The sequence below is a fragment of the Leucopleurus acutus genome (assembly GCF_964270905.1).
Source record: "Leucopleurus acutus genome assembly, chromosome: 10".
In the NCBI taxonomy this organism is placed as follows: domain Eukaryota; kingdom Metazoa; phylum Chordata; class Mammalia; order Artiodactyla; family Delphinidae; genus Leucopleurus; species Leucopleurus acutus.
The window spans coordinates 1,380,811-1,406,420 of record NC_139153.1 but is presented as its reverse complement, the minus strand read 5'-3'; the positions used below and the strand labels follow the sequence as shown (position 1 = coordinate 1,406,420).

Sequence of the window (25,610 nt, the reverse complement as noted above, 5' to 3'; positions counted from 1 at the left end):
CAGAAAGCAAGGAAATGGTAAACTGTATTATTAGGTCTGAATAAGTATGATCCTCGAAAAAAGATGAATAATCTGGAATTGAAATTCCAGAAGGGGACCTCCCTGGTGGCGTAGTGGGTAAGAATCCTCCTGCCAATGCAGGGGACATGGGTTCGTTCCCTGGCCCGGGAAGATCCCACATGCCGCGGAGCAACGAAGCTCGTGCGCCACAACTACTGAGTCTGTGCTCCACAACTACTGAAGCCTGCGAGCCTAGAGCCCGTGCCCCGCAGCAAGAAGAGCCACCGCAATGAGAAGCCTGTGCACCGCAACGAAGAGTAGCCCCCACTCGCCACAGCTAGAGAAAGCCCGCGCACAGCAACGAAGACCCAATGCAGCCACCAAATAAAAAAAAAAAAAAAAAAAAATTCCAGAAGCACTGACATCGAAATTTGGGGGATGTAGGAGTTCAAAGGAGCTACAAATTACTGAAATTCTGGTCTAGTCCTGGAATTCTATAGATGCTCAACCTGAGGGAGCAGAGGAACCCTGAGCATTTGTAAGCAGGTGGCCCCACTGGTAACTTCTAAAGGAGATGGAGTAGAATGAATAATTCCAAACAGATTGAGGAACACGTGGATCCAAGAAAATCTGATGAATCAAACAAGAGGCAGACGGGGTCACAGAAACAGGGAGAAAGCCGGACACGGTCAAAACGCTACGTAAGGGGGCTTCCCTGGTGGCGCAGTGGTTGGGAGTCCGCCTGCCGATGCAGGGGACGCGGGTTCGTGCCCCGGTCCGGGAAGACCCCACGTGCCGCGGAGCGGCTGGGCCCGTGAGCCATGGCCGCTGAGCCTGCGCGTCCGGAGCCTGCGCGTCCGGAGCCTGCGCTCCGCAACGGGAGAGGCCACGGCAGTGAGAGGCCCGCGAAGCGCAAAAAAAAAAACAAAACAAAACACACTAAGTAAGGAGCAAGTAAGTGGGTGGCGGCCTCTGTGCTCCTGGCTTCAAAGGGGTATTTTACACATTGACCACCGAGCAGGTGTTTCCTGTACTTTTCTCACAGACATGTCCGATCAAGCCTAGATCACTCCCATCTTCTGAGTTTGATAAGAGGTTTATTACGAATTGGATTGTGTACTTTATTAAGCAGGCTTTGACCGCCTGATTTTGATTCATTTGTAAGAGAAAACGTCCAAGGTAAATGAAGAGAATTTTTCCCATGAAAGGTTTTTTTCTTGTGTATCCAACCATCCCCTTAAATAAACCCTCCTCTCTGGCTTTTATTGGAGTACATCTTTTATTAAAATTTCACAGTTTTCATCTTACCAACGTCGGATGAGCTTACTGTAACCAGAAAAAGAAACACACACAAGGACAAAGAACAAGCGTCTGCTTCCCGCAGTCCCTGCCACTGTGTGCTTTCCCTACAGCCTACAGGCCTGCACGAACACACGTGTACTTAAAGGCATCTTTGGGGTTTTATTTTACAAAAACGGGGCATGCGATCCTCCTGGGGTCGCCCGGGGTGATTCCGGGTCCAGGCAGGTGCGGCAGGTGTGCCGGGGGCAGTGCTGGAACCCATTCTCCGTGTGAAGCAGGTGCCACGCAGACACCCAAGCTCGTCTGCGGCGGGAGCTGCCGCTGCCGTCAGCCCTGCGCTCAACCGCGCGTTTGTGCCGTCACCTCCCTGGGAGCTGGCCGACCCTCTGCTAGGCGCACCCTTCAGGCTTCTCAGGGAACAACCCTCTGCGGACGGGCTGTTTCCACCACCAGAATGCTTTGCAAAACACTCGTGCGTGGACTCTTCAGTACTGGCTCTTTTAATTTTATGAAATAAATCCTCCAAGTGAGATTCCCATGTCAAACAGTAGGGCCATGTTTTATCTTAAGAGGTATTAAGAAATTGCATTCAGTTAGGCTGTATCCGTAGCAATTCCCATCAGAGGGATACGAAGGCGCCGGTTCCCGCCCAGCCTTCCCAGCGATAAATGTTGGGACGCCATAATTTTTGCCAATCTCTTGAATAAAAATCTGTCATTACTGTTCTGATTTGATTTGTCTTGACTACTAATAAGGTTTACTATCTTTTCATGCATTTATTACCACTTCTATTTCTTTCTCTGTTAATAGCCGATATATATCTTTTCCACAGTTTTCTATTGGGTTTTAAATCCTTTTCTTATCAAGCTGTAGGAACTTCTCGGATATTGGAAACAGTGATACCTTCTTGTCCGTGGGCGTTTCTTGGGCGCACTGGGTCCAGCCTCAGCTCACAGCCCAGCTTTCCCTGTGCCCAGCCCCCAGGCCCTGCTCCCTCCCCAGGGCCAGAGGCCCATGTCTGCCATGCACGGCCCACCTTACAGCAGCATGGAAGTGTTTCCTCAGTCACTTCACTGTTTAGACATTGTCCAGGGTAAACTTGCCAATTCAGGGTTTCCAGGAAGAGCTCAGAGTTTCCCCATTCCTCCCTCTTCGGGAGCTTTCACCTACATTCCTGAAGACGTGCCAATGTCCAGGCGTCAGGAGGCTTTTTCTTTCATTTTTAGGCACCTTTAGTTTCTGTAGTTTAATAACGTACACATTAGAGTGGTGACTAATCGATTCGGAGATACGTATTCAGCCTTTATTAATGGGATGTGTGTCCTCAAACCTGAAGACCACTGGTCTCTATCTTATATATAGGAAGCAGACATCGTTTCAATAATAAATCTACACCAAGACAGTACGATCTAGGTGTCTGTCCTCTCACTGAGGACAGGCCTGTTTACACCTTCACGCCACCGAAGAAGGCATCAAAGAGCCCGGCATGCACCTTGGTCATCTGACAATTAGGACGTGTGTCAGGACCCGGAAGTACACTTGCAGGAAGACTGGCAGCAGATGCTACAAGGCGCCCTGGCTGGGGGCTGTGGACCTCGCCTCACTGGTCACCCGTTCTTCACCCCGATGATTCAAGTCTGCACAGGAGAACTCTGGACGGCCCTCTGCCTTCAGGCGGGGTAGGGACCCTCACTCTCTCTCCTGCTCTCCATCGGTATGATAAGTTTTCTCCATTCTCCCTTGGAAGTTACACAGTGTGCTGGGTTGAACCGTAGGACGTTGCCGTCATGTTGGTCAAACATCCGCAATTTCATATGGTTCAACTGAATACGATTAATTTTTTAACACACACGCGTGACTTAAAGTCTAATGTTACTCGATCTCTATCTTTCTCTACCCTGTAAGGACCTTTGGATATGTCTACCCTGATCACTACCAGTTCCATTCTACATGGTATTATTGTCTTATATTTCAGTTCCATTTTGTCATCACCAAAATAATCATTATTAACACAATTAGTGTTTATCATCGATACTTATTTCACTCTATTTCCACGAGTCACCAATCCGTTTGCTGTCTTCAACCATGCCTCCTTTGTCTAGTGTTCAGTTTCCTTCTTCCTGAAGTACCTTCCTTAGAGATTTTCAGTAAAGAGCAGTTCATGGTAAGCTCTGTCTGAAACATCTTTAGAGCGTGCACACTCTTGAATAATAGTTTAGCTGGATATAAAATTCTAGTTTGACAACCATATGTTTTCTCTCACTGCCTTGCAGATATTTTCCTGTTGTTTTAGGCTGCTCTTGTTGCTGTTTTGAAACTTCTCATAGCCCAAACACTGTGCTCGGGAGGTAAAATTCTGTTCCTCTCGGGCCCTTTCTGTCTTTGATGTTCTGAAGTTTCCCTAGGAGATGTCCATACCTACATGTTTTTAAAACCTTTCTCTAGATTCATTGAGAATCTTCTATCTGAGAACACATTTGATAAAAACTGGAAGATTCTAAGCTCTTATCCCTTTCATTTTCTCTCTTCTCCTCTGGAACCCCTGGTTGGTGTATGCTGGGTCACGTGATTCTGACCCGTGTGTCTCCTAACTGTGCTGCATTCTGTGCTGTGTCCCGCTGGTTTTCCTTACATCTGTCTTCTGCTTTCCTAGTTTTTCTACTCTACTCAGTCAGCTCTTTCATCTTGATTTAATGGATTCCTAATATTCCATTTTGTTCTTTTCTACATCTGCTGTGATGGGTTATTTGCTCTTTATTTCTGATTTTTAGAAGACTTATTTTATTTCATCATTTTGAACATTGTTTTATCATTTCTCTCAGATTTTTCAGTTAACTAAAGTTTTCAGGGAACAAATCTTCCTGGTTTCCTTCCTTCCTTCTTTTCTTTTCTTTTTTTTTTGCAGCAAAATCTCACTCGCGGTGAAATCGTCTCTTTTGGTGTCTGTGGACCTGTCTGTGTGCATATTTAGCTGATCCCAAGCAAGGCTTCTATTTACTGTGGAACTTCATGGTGCTTGGACTGCTAAAGTGACATTCCATGGTGGCTTTCTTTTCGCGTATGCCAGGTTTTGGGGGTGGGGTGGGTGTGCCACCACCCCAGGAACAGACTCCGTGACAGTTTCTCAGCTTCTGGTCCCCACACCAGGAGGCAGAGTTTAAAGCCAGATGCTGGGTCCTCAGGAAGGGAAAGCCCAGGACTCTGGTTTTTCCTTGAGGATTACAGCCCCCTCTCCCAATCACAGTAGGGCCAGGCTTCCTTCCCTGAGTAGGTGTGTGCAGTGCATCCATTTCCCCACAGGGGTGTAGGAGTCACCTCAGCTTCAGTTCTTCCCCTCCTGTAGGCCAGGCGTGTGCACAAGACCCAAGCTCCCAATCTGTGGGCCCAAACTGGCCAGAGCTGCCGGTCCACGAGCCCGATGCCCCCACTCTCTCTCACTTCCCGCTTTGCTCTCACACCCGGACACCTTGCTTCCTGGCTTGCTGTCTATGCCAGCACGGAAGAGAGGCTAAAGGCACCGCCTCTGGGCCAGGCTGCTTGGGTTCCAACCCTGGCTGCACCACAGATGAGTTCCTTAACCTCACGGCTCTCAGTCTTCCTGGCCGTCACATCGTGGGACTCTCAGCTGAGTTCATAGACTCTAGGTGCTCAGCACTGTGCCCAGAACACGGTGCGCACCCGACAGACACTACCTGCTATTATTTCAAAGCGGGTGGGGTGGTTCCGTCTTACCCAGAACCCTACGTGCTGCTCAGGCTTCCTGTGTCCCCCACTTAATCTTTCCTGCTTGTTGTTTATGCGTAAACTGTGTGACCCCAGCTTTTCAGAGCTCTGGCTCTATTCTGGGGGGTGGGGTGTTAAACCACTTTGTTGGAAGGAATGGCATTCAAACGTAGGGGAAAAAGTAAGCAGATGCTTTTGCGCAGGTTATGGAAAGAGTAAAAAATGCAGTTCTGGTTTTCTAGTGTTGTGTAACGAAACACCCCAAAACTCAGAGTCTTAGAGCCTCCGTTTTGTTTTATTTCGCTCACAATGTAGTAGGTCAGGAATTCAGGAAAGGCTCTGCTGGGCAGGTCACCCTGACCCACGCGGCAACGGCTGGGATGTCGAGGACTGACCCACTTCCAACACGGCTTTTACGCTCAATGGCAGATCGTTAATTTTCAGCCCTGTGTAACGTCCAATATGTGAGTGTGCTTCACTTTATTCACCCGGTCTCCTGGAGGTGGGCTTTGGGGTTGTCTCCAGTTTCCTTTCCAGTATGAACATTTCTGTGCATTTCCTCTGGTAGACGTGCCCAGGTTTCTGTCTTGGGTACACATTTAGGAGCGGAATTGCTGAGTCAGAGGGCACGTAAATGCTCCTTTGTAAGATTACACTACAGTGATCGTTCTACGTCACATGCCCTTCAGCCCGTGAAAGCTGGTACTGAGTATCGTCAGACTTCTTGCTTTTGGCGGATAAAACAATCTTGTCGTTTGCTGTAGCCTGTGTGCGTGTCTGAATCACTAGTGTCACTCAGCACCTCTGCAGGTGCCTTCTCTTTTGTGCAACAGCTGTTTTATCTTTTGCCCATTGGGTTTTTTTCTTTCTTCTTACTGATTTGAGGTGTTCTCTATTTAATCTTGACAGCAATTTTTTGTCAGTCATGTTTTGCAAGTATAGTCTCATACTGTGACTTTTTTTTACCTGATTTAAATTGTCTTTTGACTTACAGAAGCTCTTAATCTTAATAATGAATTTAAATATATCAGTCTTTTTCTTTCATGTTGGCGCTTTTTGTACTTTAAGAAGTCCTCCCCTGCCTTGAAATCAGAAATCCTCACCTGTATTTTCTTCTAAAGATTTTAAAATTTTGCTTTAGATATTTGCTTTGACACAAGTTCTTAATCCATCTGGAGAGGATAATTTAATTTTTTGTGTATAATTTAATTTTTTCCATATGGATAACCAATTATTCCTGGTACACACTGAAAACTCACTTCTTTCCCTGCTGGTTTGCCACGTGACCTGAGTCATTAACGGAAGGTCCATATGTGCACAGATATGTTTAGGAACATTCTATTTGTTCCACTGGTCATTTTTTTTTTTACCCCTGAACTAATACCACACAGCATCCCTTACTAAAGTTTTATAATGTCTTGGTACCTGGCAGAGCAAGACTACCTTCCTTCTTTAGAAGACAATTCTAATGAATTCCAATTTTAGAAGCAAATGGACAAGTTCTTAAAGGGTCTTGTTGAGCTTTGATTGGAGTTGTATTAAATCATTAGATAAATTGGGGGAGATTATATTATGATATTACATTTTCCAGTTTATAAACACGGCCTCCTGATCAGTTATACGACCAATGCCCTTCCTGGAGAGTATATCCCCGCCGTCTTTGACAACTACTCTGCCAGTGTTATGGTGGATGGAAAACCAGTGAATCTGGGCTTGTGGGATACAGCTGGACAAGAAGATTATGACCGATTACGTCCCCTATCCTATCCACAAACAGATGTATTCTTAATTTGCTTTTCTCTTGTGAGCCCTGCATCATTTGAAAATCTTCATGCAAAGTGGTGCCCTGAAGTGCGACACCTCTGTCCCAACACTCTGTCATCCTGGTGGGGACGAAACCTGATCTGAGGGATGATAAAGACATGACTGAGAAACTGAAGGAGAAGAAGCTGACACCCATCACCTACCCGCAGGGCTTGGCCATGGCCAAGGAGATCGGTGCTGTCAAATGCCTTGAGCGCTTGGTGCTCACACAGCGAGGCCTCAAGACAGTGTTTGATGAAGCTATCCGGGTGGTTCTCTGCTCGCCGCTGCCCCCCATCCCCCTGCCGCCCCACCCCCACCCCGGGTCAAGAAGAAGAAGAGAAAACGCCTGCTGTTGTGAATGTCCGGGCCCCAGGACCCTTTGTACGCTTTGCTCACACGGTGGAGCCTTCGCACTCAGTGCCAAGTTTTTGTTAACAGATTAGATTTTCCATAAAACCGTTTTGAACCAATCAGTAATTTCTAGGTTTTGTTTGTTTAAAGTGTAAGAGTTCAAACTTTCACATTCTATTAACGTTTAGCCCTAAAAAAAAAAAAAAATTATTAGGTTTTCTTTTATATCCTGCAGGAAAATTTTACAAATTTCTGCATACAGGTCTTTACAACTTTGGTTAGACTTATCTCGTTGTTTTGTTGTTTCTGTTGCTATATAAATGGTCCCAGCATCCAACCCACCCATCAGGATGCCCCGGGGACGTCACACAGCTCTCTGCTCACTGAGTTCAAAGATGAAGCTGCTTCCCACGCAGCATCCTCTGCTCACGAGGGCCTCCCCTGTACACCCCGGAGCCTTGGGGTACACTCAAGTCTACCCCCCCCCCCAGTCACCAACACCCAACACATTCTACCTCCAGAAAAAATCTTAGCTCGGTCCAGTGGTCAATTGGGAGATTGGGATTGACATATATACACTAATATGTATAAAATAGATAACTGATAAGAACCTGCTGTATAAAATAGGGAACTCTGCCTCACTTCACTACAGTAGAAACTAACGCAACATTGTAAAACAGCTATACCCCACTAAAAAAATTAAAGAAAAAAAAAGACTTCACCTTCCAATGCAGGGGGTGCAGGTTTGCTCCCTGGTTGGGGAGCTAAGATCCCACATGCCTCGCAGCCAAAAAACTAAAACATAGAACAAAAGCAACGTGGTAACAAATTCAATAAAGACTTTAAAAATGGTCCACAGCAAAAAACTCTTTTAAGAAAACCCTTGGCTCCGTCCTCTTCTCTCCCTTCCTCTGCTCATCCACCAGGTGCTCCCTAATTCAGGTGCCGCCGCCTCCTTCCCGATCGCAGCCACAGCCCCCCAACTTCCCCCGCTCATCCCGGCTGTGCCCTCCCCCAATCCGCTCCATCTTTTGCGAGAAGTATTCTTTCCAAAGCGTATAGAGCATCAATTCCCGACCCTACTTAGAAGCCTCTGACGGCCTCCCGCTGCTGTTCCCCAGGTGACTGTAAAGAGACTGACTCGCTAGCGCCACTGGCTCCTCCGTCCGCCTCCCACTGTCCCCTCCTTGGGCACTCTGGCCCTGACAGGCTCTCTGGGACCCGACAGCTCTAGTCTGTTCCTTAACCCCTGACTTGCGCACGTCTAACATCATCTCACGTGTCACGGGTGGAAGCTCTGCCGCTTCTGGAAAGACCGACGGAAGACACGGGTGCAACGAGAGGCAGCAGGTGCGGGGTTTACTGTGTGGCTCGGTACCGCTCCCCACAACACGCTGAGCGAAGTTCTCTCTTCTCAGGAGCCCAAACTGAGGCTGCCCGGGTGCGGCGCTAACTCGGAGGAGTAGGGATGGGGGTAGGCGTGCCCCCTGGGACCGGTGGGATCTCAAGCGTGGAAAGGCAGCAATGGCATCAGCCTCCCTGCCCACGGAGGGGCCCAGAGAGGGGGCTGGGGTCCACTTGCAGCCCCTCACTGACTCCTACCCAGGCCGTGCCGCCAGCATGGGGGAGCTTGTTCCGTGTCCCCCTCCCACCCACTTCCCTAACTGCCAGCACTGTGAGGCAGGGGCCATGGCATTCAAGGTCCCGCATACCTGGGCACAAACCTGGTCCGGGCTGGCCACGTGCGCTGGGCCAGTCCTGAGCCCGGCCATTCCCGGCGTCCCTGTCCGCGCAGGGGGCCAGGGTGACGACTGGTGGAAGCCAGCGTTGGGGACCAGCACTGTGACTGCGTCTCCATCCAGGAGGGCCTGGCGCCAGCGCTGCGGAGGTGAACGCCAACTTCCAGTCCCTACGCGAGCCCACCCTCCTGCTGCAACGTCCCGCTGCCCCGCGGGCAGTGTCTTCCTGCGCCCACAGCCTGTCTGGTCCCCCACCCACTCGATGGGCGGGCAGGCGGGCTGTTAACAGCAACGTTAGTAACAGCGTCTAGCGAACGCCTTGCTTGTGATGTGCGTGGCACCGAGCTGAGCATTTTAGATGCGTTATCTCAACTGACCCCACGGCAGCTCCCTCAGCCCCTGTCTCCTTGGAAGATTCTTTAGCGTTCACGAGACCCCGGCTGCTATGCCTGAGCGAGCTGCGCTCCAGAGATGGAGGCTGCCCGCCAACTAGCAAGTCGGCGCTGGGTGCCGCCCTGCCCGCCGCCCCCCCGTGCCCTCGCGGCTCCCGGCTGTGAGCGACTAGGGTCACTTCGAGGCTCTGGGGCAGAGACCAGGGTGTGGTCCTCTCCGGGCCAGCGGTGGCCATCAGGGCCTGCCCACCCGTCGGTTAAAGGGTCCACGTGAGCTGGGGTCAAGGGTCAGAGCACAGCTGCCAGAGGCCAGCGTCAAAGTCAGCGTGTAACCGTGTACCTTCCGCTGGCAGAGGCCATCCAACTCCCTCAGCAAGAATCAGAAGGCTGCTGGCCCCTGGGGACCCTTCACCCCAAGGAGAGGTGAGGCCGGAGGTCAAGCCCGCCCAGTCACGAGGGACGAGCTGGCACTCCCGCCCCCAGCCCTCTGCGGGAACGACTCAGACCCGGGGCACAGTCCCGGGGCCGAGGCGGTCACTCCCCACTTTCCTGGCGGAGAGATCGCGTCTCAGAGAGGCAAGGCACCTGCAGACACGCGGCACAGCCGTGTCTGGGAGCCTGGCTGTCGGAGCGGGGCCAGGCTCACCACCATGTGGGGTGCCAGGGCTCAGGGCCAGGAGTGCTGGCTGGAGAGGCAGGGCCACCTGGTGCCTGACGGGCCTGCGCAGCTGAGGGCTTTGGGGTGACTGCACCTGGGCGGGGTGCAGGACAGGCTCATGGCCAGAAGCAGGTGGTCACAGGCCTCAGGGCCGGACAGGACCACCCAGGTGGAAGCCTAGGCAGGTGGGCAGCCAGAGCTCCCAAGGCCAGCAGCACCCAGCAGGTGACCCCCTCCTGCCTGCCCTGCCGGGCTGGCTCTGGGCCAGGCGGCCCCTTACTGTCTGCACACGGGCTGCACCTGGCGAGCACCACAGGCCCTGAAACTCACCCCCATCACCAGAACTAGGAAAACTTCCCTGGCCCCTGGGAGGCCCTGGCCACCTGCCAGATGTGATCCAGGTGTGATGAGAGGCTGCAGACAGGCCTTCCTGTCTGAAACACAGAGGAGCGTGCGCACGCACTGCTATGGGCTGAACATCCGTGCACCCAGATTCACGGGAAGCCCTGACTCCCAGCGTGGCTGTATTTGGAGACGGAGACAATCAAGGTTACACCAGGCCATCAGGGTGGGGCCTGATCCTCGTAAGAAAAGGTAGTAGGGAGAGGGGCTTCCCTGCTGGCGCAGTGGTTGAGAATCCGCCTGCCAGTGCAGGGAACACAGGTTCGAGCCCTGGTCCAGGAAGATCCCACATGCCGCGGAGGAACTAAGCCCGTGCGCCACAGCTACTGAGCCCGCGCTTTAGAGCCCACGTGCCACAACTACTGAGCCCATGTGCGTAGAGCCCGTGCCCTGCAACGAGAAGCCACCACAACGAGAAGCCCGCGCACCGCAACGAAGAGTAGCCCCCGCTCGCCTCAACTAGAGGAAGCCCACGCGCAGCAACAAAGACCCAAAGCAGCCAAAAATAAAATAATAAATTTATAAAAAATAAAAAAGAAGAGGTAGGGAGAGCCCGGCTCCCCCCGCCCCACTGCGTGCACCAGGAAGAGGTAGTCCGAGGGCGTCTGCAGCCCAAGGGGGGGCGCCCCCCAGAACCCAACAACATGGGCACCAGCCTGCAGACCTGTGAGGAGTCACACACGTGGAGAAATCCCGGCTCTGTGAGACGGAACGTGCAGTCAGGGAGGGGGGGCAGGCAAGGACCCTTCCTCACACTGACGCCCGCTCATCAAGACTGCGCACCTGGGGGGCCCGGGGCCACCCCCGTGGCCTCGTGCCACACAACAGAGACCCTGGAGGCTTAGGAGCTCAGGGGTCCGGGTCCCACGCCTAGAATCTGAGCCACCACAGTCACGTTTACATCAATCAAAGTGGACTTCAGGCCAGCAGAGTATTGTGAAGGTTAGGAGGGCGGCAGCGGTCAAGAAAAGGGACAGTCGACTGAACACATATCAGGGTCCTCAACCTGCAGGCCCTGAATAACAGAACCACAACCGCCAGGCGGATGACAGGTCCCACCTCGCTCACCCTTTACGTCAAATGGAAAGACGGCTGGTCTAGCATTCTCACCGACGAGCCCCCAGTCGCGGTCGGTAAGTACACAGGCTCGCTGGACGCCGACGGGTACAAGCTTCTGGAAGCCCCGGCTGTGCACATCAACTTGCAGACCCTCGGCCTCAGCATCCTCTCCCGTGACCAACACACTCCACCCCACAAGCGCGGCAGTCGGTGGAGCGCGTGCGCAGGTCTGTGGGGGCGTCAGGGGTCGCCTCCATCTGCCAGAGCCAGCCCAGGAGGTCGCCTCTGTACGGCGGCTTGGAGCGGGCTCAGCGGAGGCGGGCCCTCCAGGAGGCCCTGCTGGACGCTTTCGAGCCCAAGGACAGCGGGGACCACAGGGCGACGCCAGCCGCTCAGGGAAGCGCCCGGACGGGCGGGGCAGGGGACGGTGGAGAGTCGACAGACTGAAGACCCCGCTAGGCTAGAAGAAGGGTCGGGGTCTGAACTTGCGGGGGCGCGTGAGTCCAGGACCACTTCTGGGCCTGGCCACGCGGCTGGGGGGCCGCTGGAGGGCGGGGCGCCGCAGCAGAGGGACAAGGGCCAGGGCAGAAGAAGGACCCGGATGGGAAGGAAGGGTGCCCGCAGGTGGAGGGCGGGGCAAACCCCGACGCGCCCCGCCCCCCAGGCTCGCCGCGCCCGTGGCCCAGGGCTGAGGGTGGAATCCAGCTCCGGACCAAGAGACAGAATTGCCCTTCCACATCTGAGCCTCCGGGAAAAGTGAGCGCGCTACAGACCCACAGCCCAGTGGCTGGGTCATTTCGCGGAATGGGTGATCCACGAACAATCTGAAAAGAAAAGGCTTTCCTGGCCAAGTCACTACAGGCAGGAAGCACTAAAGGCAAATTGATGTGATGACGAAGAAACTTTAAAACATCTCTCTGCACAAAACCCCCAAACCCTAAAACAAGCAAAACACCAGAAACAGAAAAGCTACGGACAGCTGAGTCACAGGGAAAGCTTCTCAAAGGCCAATAAAGACATGAGAATCCTTCGAGAGTAATTACAGGAACTTTAAAACATGTTAGGGTGGGATATATCCTTCATCTGTCCGATTGGCACATTAAAGACTCGAACAGGTGGGGTCGGAGGCTGTGAAGAAGGATGCCTTCGCCCGCGCGGCTGAGGGACCCTCCTCCATCAGGGAGAGGGACATGGAAATTGCTCTCACACTCGAGGCGTCTATTCCCTTCGGCCCTGCTGCTCTGCTTCCACAGCCAAGATGAGCTATTAACTGAAAGGGGCGATTGCAGCTCCAGTGGGAGGCGTCTCTGTGGTGGAAGTGGGTCCATGGAGATTAGGGGAACAGAACGGGTGGGTGGGCTGCAAACCAGCCCCCGGGGCCCCTCGAGCTCCACGCCTGCCCGTGGGGACCACCGGGGCCCTGAGCACTGCCAGGGGCTTGGCTGTGAGGGGGAGGGCGCTGGGCGAGCATGCGGGGGACAGGCCGGGGAGGGCCCAGGGTGGCGAGGGGGCCTTCAAATCCCACCGTGAGAGAGCTGACGGAAGGCTTCACGCCCAGGCTGGCGAGGTCGCCTCTGGGGACGGGCAGTGGAGGACACGGAGTGTCCGTTTTTACTTCCTACGCTTCTGTGTACCTTACTTTCGTAACTAAAATCCCGAGTGGAAGATTTATTTTTTTGAGATGAAAACAAAATCAGGCCTGGCCCAGCCGGCCCGAGTGGTGATTGCCGGCACTCGTTCCCACCACTCTCGTTACTGCGAGGCTGGCTTGGACTGGGCTTGGGCCGGGCTGGGCAGCTCGAGGGGGCGGGGGCGGGGGCGGGGGAGGCTGGAGCCGCCCAGATGGATTCCCGGGAGCAGAGGGAGGCTGGGAAGGGTGAGCGATGCTGTGTCTCAGGAACACTCCCCGAGCTAAGGAGAGGGCAGGAAGGGGGACAGGAAAGTCCGGGGCTGGTCAGGGGTAATCTTCCAACAGGGGTAGGGACTGGTCTGCGCGGGGAGCAGGGAGGGAGGGGGCTTCACCTTTGACCCGGGGAGGGGGCGGGGTTGTGCGGGCGGTGAGAGGGGTGTGAAGTCACGGGTACATTCGTGAGCTTTGACGGGAGAATTCACCTGCCCAGGGAAAGGGTGCAGAGCCCGGGACAGGGCCTGGGAAGCCTCCTTACCATAAAAGGAATCCTCCCAAATGATCATGCATTTCACACCTTTCCACTTGCAAACTCAATGCTGTCTGTTTGGGGATCTGAACGAAATGGTTTCCAAAAAAACCCAAGTAACAGTGAGACCCACGCTAAAAAGGATGCCCCCAGACACCTGCGAAGGCTGCCCTGGGCGGGGGGTCAGAGACAGGGAGTCTCTGAAGTGGGGAATCCGTGTGGGCACCAGGTGTCCAAGTGAGGACACCCGCGTCTCACACGGAGGGAAAATCACAGAGGGAACCGCGACAATTAGGAATGTGCCCACTCACAGCAGCGCAGGAGAAAGGCGCTGATGAAGGAAGAAAAACGGCATCTCCCCTCGGCCCCTCCCCGCCCCACCCCATCCCGGCACGGTGGGGGGGGTGGGCGGGGGGCCTTTGCCTTTTGTTTCCTCCGCACCCACAGCCCCATAAACCCAGGGAACAGATGCAGACGTCTGGGGGCCAGGCAAGAAGAGCGGCTTTTAATCCACCAGCAATCCTTAAGCTGCAGCGGGAGGCATGCCTCTGGGCCGGGTTCTGGGTAGTCGACCAGTTTCCCGGAATCTCACAGCAAATAGGGGTCCGTTTTGACCTTGACTTACGTGAGTCCCCACATGGGTCCTCCCAGCCCAGCCACTCGGGTATCTGTCTGCCCTGCACTGACCCCAGAGCGCTCTGACACCAGTAAGCGGTGACATCTGGTCAGACACGGGACCCCCGCATCTTCCCTTAATCCTGGGGGTCTTGTTAAAAGACAGACTGTGACTCAGCACGTCTGGGTGAGGGCTGAGACTGTGAATTTCTCACAGGCTCCGGTGATGTCCTGCCTGCGGTCCACACCGAACCATGCAGGGCTCATCTGGCTCTAACTTCCTTCATCCCCTGCTGTTTCAGGGTCCTTCCCTGAGGCATCTCACGGGCAAATAAGCTATTCCATGGTGTTCACCTGACCATTTTCTTAGCTGCTCATTCCAGACGGGCCTGCGGGCTGTTTCCAGCACGGGAGCTTGTCCGGGGACATGGGGTCTTCAGGGTGGGCTTGCAGAAACCCCCTTGGTCAGCAACGGGTCCACCGTCCCAGCCAAGAGGGACCACCGACACGGGCATCACCCAGTTTTTAATTTTTACCAACCTGGTGAGCACAGGTGAACCCCTGCAGTGTATTTTGCATTTTTCTAATACACAGGACTTTCTCCTTCCGTGTTTGTTAGCCTTTGGAGTTTCTTCCCCACGGAGTTTTACGTGCTCTCTGTTAAGGCAATCCCTAGACGTTATACTTTTTGTCGTTGTTATGAATAATATCTAATTCATTATGTCTGTTACATTTTCTAACTGGTGTGGAGAAATGCTATTGATTTTCATAAGTTGATCTTGTATCCACCAACCTTGCCCAATTATTAGATTTTAAGATTTATATTGTGATGCTTTTTTTTGTGTGTGTGTGTGGTACGTGGGCCTCTCACCGTTGTGGCCTCTCCTGCTGCGGAGCACAGGCTCCAGACGTGCAGGCTCAGCGGCCATGGCTCACGGGCCCAGCCGCTCCGCGGCATGTGGGATCTTCCCGGACCGAGGCACGAACCCGTGTCCCCTGCATCGGCAGGCGGACTCTCAACCACTGCGCCACCAGGGAAGCCTGTGATGCTCCTTTTATATGACATATGTCTAAAACATCATCTATATAAATGACATACATGTATAATGAAGTGACATGTGTATATTTACATAAGACACAATAACAGTTTCATCTCTTCTCTTTAAAATCCTCACCCCTCCGGGGTCTGCTTCTTTCCTCCTGGTGTTGGTCCAGCACTCCGGTTCCACGTTGAACACCAGTAATTAATGAAGGCATCTCTGCCTTTACTAGAACATTTAAGAGAATGTGTCTAAAGTTCCTGCACTAAGTAGAATGTTTTGGTATATTACCTTTATTAAGCTAAGGAAGCTCCCTTCTATTCCTACTTCATCAAGAAGTCTTACTATTGTTCTTGTTGTAATTAATGTTTTCATTATAAATAGATGTTGAATTTCATCAATGATTTCTCAGCATCAATTGAAATAATCATGAATTTTCTCCTTTACTAAATCATGAAAACATTAATATATTTTCTAATGTGAAAACATCCTTGCATTCCTGAGATAAACCCTACCTGGTTATAACATATATTTTTAATACATTTATACTCTATTAAGGCATTTGCATTTACATTTGTAAGTAATACGAGTTTCTTTTCGTTTTTTAAAATTCAATTTAGGAATCAAGATTACCCCAGCCTCCTAAAATGAGCTGAGCAGTTTTTACTCTTTTTGGACATTCTAAAATGACTTGGACAAGATAGGAATTAACCACCACTTAAGAGTTTGGTAGAAATCCCCCATAAAACAGTCTGGGCTGGGGGCTCATTGGGAAGGGAAATATTAGATTTCAATTTATGTAATAATCATTGGCTTATTCAAATTTTCTATTTCTTTTTGCACCATTGTTTTCATTTTCTATATTCCTAGAAACTTACCTACATCACTAGGCTTTCCAATCTATCAGCAAATAATTATTTATTATACCTTTTTATTGTTGTAAAAAGTCTGTTGTATCCAAAGTTAATTTCCCTTCTTCATTCTGTGAGTATATATTTTTATATTTTTTCTCTCTCTCTTCCCCTCTCTCTACTTTCGGTATAGACAGTTCTGCTGATCTCTATTTCCGTGAATTCTGATCTTTATTACTTCCTTCCTTCTTGCTTTGGGTTTGCTTTGTTGATCTCTATCTAGCGTCTTTCTTTGAATGTCTAGTGTATTTTTTCTACATTTTTTATTCCTAGTCATTTTATTTAAAACCCAAATTTTCCTAGTATTTGGTAAAGTAGCAGGATACAAAATTAATGCACAGAAATCTCTGGCATTCCTATACACTAAAGATGAAAAATCTGAAAGTGAAATTAAGAAAACACTCCCATTTACCATTGCAACAAAAAGAATAAAATACCTAGGAATAAACCTACCTAAGGAGACAAAAGACCTGTATGCAGAAAATTATAAGACACTGATGAAAGAAATTAAAGATGATACAAACAGATGGAGAGATATACCATGTTCTTGGATTGGAAGAATCAACATTGTGAAAATGACTCTACTACCCAAAGCAATCTACAGATTCAATGCAATCCCCATCAAACTACCACTGGCATTTTTCACAGAACTAGAACAAAAAAATTCACAATTTGTATGGAAACACAAAAGACCCCGAATAGCCAAAGCAATCTTGGGAATGAAAAATGGAGCTGGAGGAATCAGGCTCCCTGACTTCAGACTATACTACAAAGCTACAGTAATCAAGACAGTATGGTACTGGCACAAAAACAAAAATATAGATCAATGGAACAGGATAGAAAGCCCAGAGATAAACCCACGCACATATGATCACCTTATCTTTGATAAAGGAGGCAGGAATGTACAGTGGAGAAAAGACAGCCTCTTCAATAAGTGGTGCTGGGAAAACTGCACAGGTACATGTAAAAGTATGAGATTAGAACACTCCCTAACACCATACACAAAAATAAACTCAAAATGGATTAAAGACCTAAATGTAAGGCCAGACACTATCAAACTCTTAGAGGAAAACATAGGCAGAACACTCTATAACATAAATCACAGCGAGATCCTTTTTGACCCACCTCCTAGCGAAACGGAAATAAAAACAAAAATAAACAAATGGGACCTAATGAAACTTCAAAGCACAGCAAAGGAAACCATAAACAAGACCAAAAGACAACTCTCAGAATGGGAGAAAATATTTGCAAATGAAGCAACTGAGAAAGGATTAATCTCCAAGACTTACAAGCAGCTCATGCAGCTCAATAACAAAAAAACAAACAACCCAATCCAAAAATGGGCAGAAGACCTAAACAGACATTTCTCCAAAGAAGATATACAGATTGCCAACCAACACATGAAAGGATGCTCAACATCATTAATCATTAGAGAAATGCAAATCAAAACTACAGTGAGATATCGTCTCACACCAGTCAGAATGGCCATCATCAAAAAATCTAGAAACAATAAATGCTGGAGAGGGTGTGGAGAAAAGGGAACACTCTTGCACTGCTGGTGGGAATGTGAATTGGTACAGCCACTATGGAGAACAGTATGAAGGTTCCTTAAAAAACTACAAATAGAACTAACATACGAGCCAGCAATCCCACTACTGGGCATATACCCTGAGAAAACCATAATTCAAAAAGAGTCATGTACCAAAATGTTCATTGCAGCTCTATTTACAATAGCCAGGAGATGGAAACAACCTAAGTGTCCATCATCGGATGAATGGATAAAGAAGATGTGGCACATGTATACAATGGAATATTACTCAGCCATAAAAAGAGACGAAAATGAGCTATTTGTAATGAGGTGGATGGACCTAGAGTCTGTCATACAGAGTGAAGTGAGTCAGAAAGAGAAAGACAAATACCGTATGCTAACACATATATATGGAACCTAAGAAAAAAAAAAAAGAGGTCATGAAGAACCTAGGGGTAAGACGGGAATAAAGACACAGACCTACTAGAGCATGGACTTGAGGATATGGGGAGGGGGAAGGGTAAGCTGTGACAAAGTGAGACAGTGGCATGGACATATATTCACTACCAAATGTAAAACAGATAGCTAGTGGGAAGCAGCCGCACAGCACAGGGAGATCAGCTCGGTGCTTTGTGACCACCTAGAGGGGTGGGATAGGGAGGGTGGGAGGGAGGGAGAGGCAAGAGGGAAGAGATATGGGAACATATGTATAACTGATTCACTTTGTTATAAAGCAGAAACTAACACACCATTGTAAAGCATTCATACTGCAATAAAGATGTTAAAAAATTTTCCTAGTGAATTCTGCTTGACCACAATTCCATATTGTTGATTTACGAAGATTTAATAATTTTCAGGTTTCTGTTTTAAACCACGGGGTCGTCAGTAACGTGTAATTCAGTTTCTGGCCACGTGGGATTGTTTGGCGGCTTCGTTTCGTAGTTGTGATGTTGTGATTAATTGTGAATAATTGTGAATTATTGTGATTTTATCATATTGTGTTATCAGACAAAATCTCTGTGATGTGACTCCAGGGGAACAAGCTGAGACCTCCTTCGTGGCCTGACAAATGGCCGGTCTTTCACGTGTGTTCAAAAAGAATGTGCATCCTCCGGTTATTTGGAGTATAGATCTCTATATACCAAAGAGCCAAACTTACCGGTTGAATCACTCAGCTGTTTTAGGCCGATCCTGTTATAACTGGGGGGATATTGGGATTAAGGGGTATCATGGTTTGACATCCTTTCTCTACCATCTTCTGTTCTCTCTGCCATAGTGTGGGGCAAGGTCCAGGTCCAAAACAGCAGAGTGGGAAGGATGAAAATAAAGTTCAGAGAAGGTTGAAAGGGATGGTTCTGTATTAGTCAGGGCTCTCCGGAGAAGCACAACCAATAGGATGTGGACAGATAGACAGACAGAGGGATAGGAAATGATGACAAGGAATGGCCTCCTGCGATTCTGGAGGCAGGCAGGTCCCAAGGCCTGCAGGGTGAAGGGCAGCTGCACCCAGAGGGGCGTGGGAGCCCTGAGCCCCTCGCCGTGTGCACTGCCCTGCGCACCTCTTCCGTTCGGCTGTTCTCCAGTTGTATCCTTTATGATAAACTGGTCATCTAGTAAGTCAACTGCGTTCCTGAAGTCCTCAGGCGGTGGGTCGGGGGAACCCCCAACATGTAGTCAGCCGGGCAGAAGTGTGGGCAGCCTGGGTTCCCCACCTGCAGCTGCCTTTGAAGAGTGGTGTCGGGGGGGCTCATCTTATGTGACCGACCCTTAACCCTGGGGCCTGACAGCAACTCTGGTCTTTAGCGTCAGAACTGGTTGTTGGACACCCAGCTGGTGTCAGAAAACCAGAGCCAGTATTAGGGAAAAACCCTTCAAGGACTTATAAAGGCTTGTGTTTTCTCTGCAGAGTAAGAGATAAAGTCATTTACTGAGAGAAAACATGGTTCAATAATCTAAAAAGAAAGACGTAAATGTTGAGTAAAACGTTAAATCCCCAACTTTGAAGAGACAGTGTGGTCTGATTATTAAGCCTAGAACTGATTTCCATCGCCACTGTTCTGCTAACTGGTGACCTTGGGAAGTCCTTCAGCTGTGTTCTGCCTCTGTGTCCTCATCTGTAAAATGGGAGCGTGGTGGGCCCTGCCTTGGAGTTCCTGCGAGACTAAAGGGAAGGTTCCCAGCCGTCCTTAGCTCACACTAATTATTAACAACCCAAGAGAAGAGATTAAAAAGCCTTAAAATATTTTTACTAAGGTGACCAGTTGCAAAATCAATAGGCAAAAATCCAAAGCTTTTCTAAACACCAGCAGCAAAAAGAAAGGAAGTATCACAGATGGGCCTCCAACCACAAAAACAAAAAAATGCCGGAGAGGATATAACAAACCCTAAAGTTCACCTGGACGTCCACAAAAGCGAACCAGACCTTTTTCTCTGGCAAACATGTAGACCTATTAGGAAACTAGAGTAATTAAAGACAGTTTGTCATCAGAGTAGTAGTTTTTCAAAACACAATGAAATAGAATAGGCAGTGCAAAAAGGGCCCTGAACCTCGAAGGGAAAACTCATACCCCACAGAGAAGCCATAATAAATTGCTAGTGAAACAACAGACTAGGACATAAATGGAGCTGGGAAATTGGTGATTCACACGGGAATTTTCAGTGAATTCGCTATGTCATGCCATGTGCAAGGATAAATTCCAAATGACGAAATGCCTAAATCTGAAAAGAAGCACCCTTAACATTAGGGAAGAAATAAGGAAATATCTTTAATTGTTTGGGGAAGGGAAGAGCTGCTTGAACAAGGCATGAAGGATAAGATTGATGAATTTTACTGAAATAAATGAAGGTTTTAGATGATAAAAGACACCATCATCAAAGCAAATAGAAGGGAGAAGATTTGTGCAAAGCACATAACTACTGGAGGATTCATATCTGGCTTTAAAAAGAACTCCCACAAATCAGTGGGAAAAGGACAAAACTCTGAATAGAACATGGGCAACGAATATGAACAGGCAACTCAGAGGAGAATAAACCTAAATAAATAAACATGAAAACATAATACAGGGCTTCCCTGGTGGCGCAGTGGTTGAGAGTCCGCCTGCTGATGCGGGGGACGCAGGTTCGTGCCTCGGTCCTGGAAGATCCCACATGTCGCGGAGCGGCTGGGCCCGTGAGCCATGGCCGCTGAGCCTGCACGTCCGGAGCCTGTACTCCGCAATGGGAGAGGCCATAACAGTGAGAGGCCCGCGTACCACAAAAAACAAAAAACCAACCAACCAAACAAAAAAACACAATACAGCTCATGAAAACTCAGGAAATGCACATTAAAACAATTATAAGATGCCCTGCCACAGCCATCACCTTAGTGGCAAATATGAAGTGTGACAATAAATCATTGTTGGTGGCAGTGTGGAGTAACGGGGACTCCCATGCACCGTGGGGGGAGCGTAAGCTGGCACAGAGGCACTGAGAACAGCTGGTGTTGCCTCGCAGGGTCAAGGATGTGCACACGTCCCATGACCCAGACATCCCACTGCTGGGTATCAGCCCAGAGAAGCCCTCGCGCATGTGTAGAAGAACAGACAGACAAGGATGGTCGCCCTTTGTAATGGCAAAAAATAACAGTTAGAAAACGGAAGCCAGCTAAATGCTCACCAACAGGAAAGCGCATACGCATGTCACAAGCTGTGCACTTTCACGCGGCAGAGACAACGGATGCTGTATCACCATCCCCATACCGTGAAGAACAGCGGGCGAGAAAACAAGACCTGCAGCCTGATAACATAAAGTTTCAACGTTGCAAAACAGTTCTATACGCTGTTTGCAAGACACATACGCATCTGGTAAAAGTATAAAGCTGAGTGACTCACAGAACGAGAGAAAACATTTGCAAATCACTTTCTGATTAGAGGGTAACATCCAGGATGTATAGAGAACTCCTAAAACTCAACAACGAAAAAGCCTGATTCACAACTAGGCGAAGGACTTGAATAGCCGTTTCTCCAAAGAAATACACAGATGGTTAAAAAGCACACGAAAAGATGCTAACGTTAGGGAAATGCACATCAAGACCACAATGAGGTATCACCTCACACCCATTCGCACGGATACTATCGTAACAACAGAAAATAACAGGTGTTGGCGAGGACGTGAAGAAACTGGTACCCCAGTGCACTGCTGGTGGGAATGCGAAATGACGCAGCCACTGTGGAAAACAGTATGGGGTTTCCTCGAAAATGAAACAGAAATACCCTATGACTCAGAAATGCCACTTCTGGGTATATAACCCAAAGAACTGAAAGCAACGTCTTGAGATATGTGTACAACCCACATTCATAGCAGCATCATTTTTAAAAAAATTATTAATTAATTTATTTTGGGCTGCGTTGGGTCTTTGTTGCTGTATGTGGGCTTTCTCTAGTTGCAGCGAGCGGGGGCTTCTCTTTGTTGCGGAGCACGGGCTCTAGGTGCACAGGCTTCAGTGGTTGTGGCACATGGGCTTCAGTAGTTGTGGCACGTGGGCTCAGTAGTTGTGGCTCACGGGCTCTAGAGTGCAGGCTCAGTAGTTGTGGTGCACGGGCTTAGTTGCTCCATGGCATGTGGGATCTTCCCAGACCAGGGGTCGAACCCGTGTCCCCTGCACTGGCAGGTGGATTCTTAACCACTGCACCACCTGGGAAGTCCACAGACGCATTATTTACAATAGATAAAACATGGAAGCAACCCGTGTCCACGGATGGATGACGGATAAACAAAGTGTGGTCCATCCATGGACCTGGGGGGTATCACGCTTAGTGAAATAAGTCCAACAGAGAAAGACAAATACTGTATGATTCCATTTACATGAGGTCCCTACAGGAGTCAAATCCGTAGGGAAAGAAAGTAGACGGCGGGGCCGGGGGCTGGGGGAAGATGGGAAGTGAGTGTTGACGGGGACAGGGTTTCAGTTTCACAAGGTAGAAAGAGTTATGGGGATGGGTGGCGGCGATGGTCACACAACGACGTGAATGCGCTTGCTACCACCGAACTGTACACTTAAAAATGGTTAAGGTGGTAAATTTTATGTTATGTGCATTTTACCACAGTAAGAAAAGAAAGGAGAAACTGAAGGGCGGTTAGAACAGTGAAGGAGACACGGAGGAAACAGGTTCAAGAGGAAAAAGAGAGATTAAGTGTAATAGCCTTTAAAAATCTCCAATAAAACTGTGGCATAATATTACAGTTCGTTAAATTTGCCAAATTATAGTGGTAAATACATGGATACTCGCTATCTTGTTCTCTTCACTTTTCAGTGTTTTGAGATATTTCGTAATAAAAGAGAAAATAGATGCACTAAGTCATGAACCCCAAACTCTAGAAAATGAACAGCAACAGCAAAGAGCCAAACAGGGGAGAAAAAAATTGATAAAAGAGGAATTACTTTTGTATTTTTAAATTTCATTAGTATTTATCAATAAAACCAAAGTTTTCAAGAGACTCACAAAATTGGCCAATCTTTGTAAGCAAGAGGGAATATGGGGCAGGAGATGCAAATTCATTTCAGGACGAAATGGAATTTAACTTCAGGTAAAGAGGAGATTTTCAAAAAACGTAAGAGCATGTCTTGTACAGTTGCTATCCCTACATTTTAGATGATTAATGAAACGGACAACTTCCTAGGAAAATGTAAATAATAAAAATCAGCCCCAAAAAAGCAGATAATCTGAAGTACTCGATAAGCTTAATATAAACTGAAAGTGGAACCGGAGACCTATGTGTGAAACATCACTAGGAGGGGCTGGTTTTGGGGCTGGATTCTACTGAAGCATCAGGGCAGCTCCCCGAGTCTGCTGGCCGACGAGCTGGACGCGGTCCCAAGCCCCCTCCATCCCCATCTAACTACCGAGACAGGCTGGGAAGATGAACTACTCACTTGCCCTTCTTCCTTGCAGTTGGAGGTTCCCGTAGGACCTTCTGGCCCAGGAAACACAAGCAGAAATTTTCTGGGAGCCCTAGGGGAAGTGTTTATTTTCTCAGTCAACGCGGACAGTCATCCGGCGCTTCCTCCCCTGTCCTGGCCAGGGCCCGGGTGCCTGGAGCTGTGGTGGCCAGCTGCACCCAAGGGTGGATGGCCAAGGGGACGCAGAGGCACAGCAGCGGCCACCTACCTCTGTGCTTTCTTCTCACAGACACCGTCGAAAGGTCTTACTTATTACTATGACTGAGCTTCTCTAAAATAAGCACAAACCTGACTTAAAACCCGGTTAAAGACACCCTAAGAAAGTTACAGCCAATCTCATATATAAACAGACGGAACTCATCTCAAATAAAATACTAGCAAGTCAAAGCCAGCAGTGCATTAAAATAAAACGCCAAGTAGGGTTTAGTCCAGGAATTTAAGGATAATTTAACATTAGGAAAGTCATCAGTGTTATTCACTCCATTAACAGACTAAAGGAGACAAGTTACACGTTCGTCTCAATAGATGCTAAAAAAAAACATTTGATGAAATTCAAAACTCATTCATAGTAAACATTCTTAGTGAACCAGGTGTAGATGCCATCTTCTCCAATTGAACAGAAATTTTATCAAAAATCTGTAGCAAACATCTTACTAGGAAAAATAGGAGAATTCTCATTATAGCCAATGCAAATAAACAGGAAAAACAGAATAAGCATACATTTCGGGAAGAGAGAGAAATAACTGTCATTATTTATAGGCAAAGTCATCTATTAAAAAATCTAAGAGAGTCTACAAAGAAACACCTTTCTGTGGCCTCCTTTTCACAGCTATAAAATAGAGATGCGATTAGCATGTACCCCATGGGCTTGTTAACACTATTAACTAATTTCATGCATGTAAGGATCTTAGGCTGGTGCCTGAACACAGTGGTAAGTAGATCAACATATAAAAATCAATAACATTTCTATAGGCCAGTAATTACCAATCAGAAATGGAAAACAGGCGCTTCCCTGGTGGCACAGTGGTTAAGAATCCGCCTGCCAATGCAGGGGACACGGGTTCGAGCCCTGATCCAGGAAGATCCCACATGCTGCGAGGCAACTAAGCCAGTGCGCCACAACTACTGAGCCTGCACTCTAGAGCCCACGAACCACAACTACTGAGCCCATGTGCCACAACTACTGAGCCCGTGTGCCTACAGCTCCACAACAAGAGAAGCCACTGCAATGAGAAGCCCGCACACCACAACGAAGAGTACCCCCGCTCACCGCAACTAGAGAAAGCCAGCGTGCAGCAACGAAGACCCAACGCAGACCAAAAGAAAAAAAAGGCAAAACATGTAAAAACTTGCCTTCACAAGAGCAACCAATCCTCTGACGCACCTAGAAACGACCCTAACCAGAGATGCAGCTTAGGCAGCGGATGACCAGATTCCAGGAAGGGACAACGGCTTGGACAGGCGCCTGGGGGGCAGGAAACATGCCCTCAGGAGTTCAGTGCGACCCCACATTCTGTACAGATTTTCCCTGGACTTAGTGGCTCCTTCTCAGATGTACGTGGGAGAGTGAAAACCCACGGATACCCTAAAACCGGCTGTGAGGACAGGGCAAGAGGGCCCGGAGGCACCTGCATAAGTGGGCTGCTTCCCCTCCTGCGGGCAAGCCCGAGTCGGACAAGTGTAAGAGCTGACGTGTGCCACCCCCTCGCCAGATCCCGCCCCCAGGGCCCGACGCCCTCCAGACGGTACGTCGGGATTCTCGACGGTGCTAACATAGGATGGCCACTCCCACCTGACACGGCGGATCACCCGTAGGTTTAGTGTTTGACAATCTGATGACTGAAAAATAATATCCCACTCTTGCAAAAGTTATTTCCCCCCAGGAAACTGACAGGATTCGATTCCCTGCTTTCCTATTTACCACAGTCCCAGGGTCCCAGGGGCTTGAAAGCAAAGAACCAGAAGGCGTGTCACTGGGGGCGGAGTTGCC

General features: G+C 49.1%; 1 pseudogene across 1 annotated transcript; it reads left to right on the top strand.

The window, feature by feature from the left end:
- Positions 1-6,597: 6,597 nt before the first annotated feature.
- On the top strand, positions 6,598-9,478 carry LOC309967003 (ras-related C3 botulinum toxin substrate 1-like; annotated as a pseudogene). The gene is made up of 2 exons: positions 6,598-7,212; positions 9,336-9,478. The product of its transcript is annotated as a ras-related C3 botulinum toxin substrate 1-like (transcript).
- Positions 9,479-25,610: the final 16,132 nt, after the last annotated feature.